Source organism: Tupaia chinensis, unplaced genomic scaffold, assembly GCF_000334495.1.
Source record: "Tupaia chinensis unplaced genomic scaffold, TupChi_1.0 Scaffold000376_1, whole genome shotgun sequence".
In the NCBI taxonomy this organism is placed as follows: Eukaryota; Metazoa; Chordata; class Mammalia; order Scandentia; family Tupaiidae; genus Tupaia; species Tupaia belangeri.
Genome location: NW_006159874.1, coordinates 88,232 through 88,948, shown reverse-complemented (window position 1 = coordinate 88,948; position 717 = coordinate 88,232).

Below are 717 nucleotides of genomic sequence, written 5' to 3'. Positions count from 1 at the left end.
TATCCACAGGTGATATATTTTTTGAGTCCTTCACGTATAGTATAGAATACTATAGACCAACCAGAATGGCTTCTTTTTTTTATTTTTTTAAATCTATTTAGCCAGTCTGTCTTTTGATTGGAGAATTTGAGACATTAACATTCAAAGTTTTAGTCTATATTTCCAAACTTGTCCCTACCATTAAGTTGGCCATTTTCTTGGTTGATTTTTCTTCTCTTATTTCTGTCTATCTTTAGTTTTCCTGGAATAACACTCCTTTAAGAATTTCTTGAAGAGATGGTTTGGTGTTGATAATTTCTTTCAAGTTTTGTTCACATGAGCATGTTTTTATCTTTTCTTTCCATATGAAGAATTATCTTGCTGGTTATAATATTCTTTGTTTAAATTGTTTTTCATTTAGCACTTTGAATATATTTCCCTATTCATTTCTTGCTTGCAATGTTTCCAACAAGAGGTCCAGTGTTAGGCTCATGGCCAATGTAAGTTACTTGATGTTTCTCTTTCAGAATATTTTCTTTGTCTGGGGCTTTGGACATTCTGGCAATGATGTTCCATGGTGAAGATTTTCTTGGATTGATTCTACTTGAGGTCCTTTGTATTTCTTGGATCTAGATATTTGAATGCTTCTCTAGGCTTGGAAAGTTTTCTTCTAGAATTTCATAGAATCACAATGCCCTTATTAATTTCTTCACCTTCTGGGATACCAATTATTCAGAT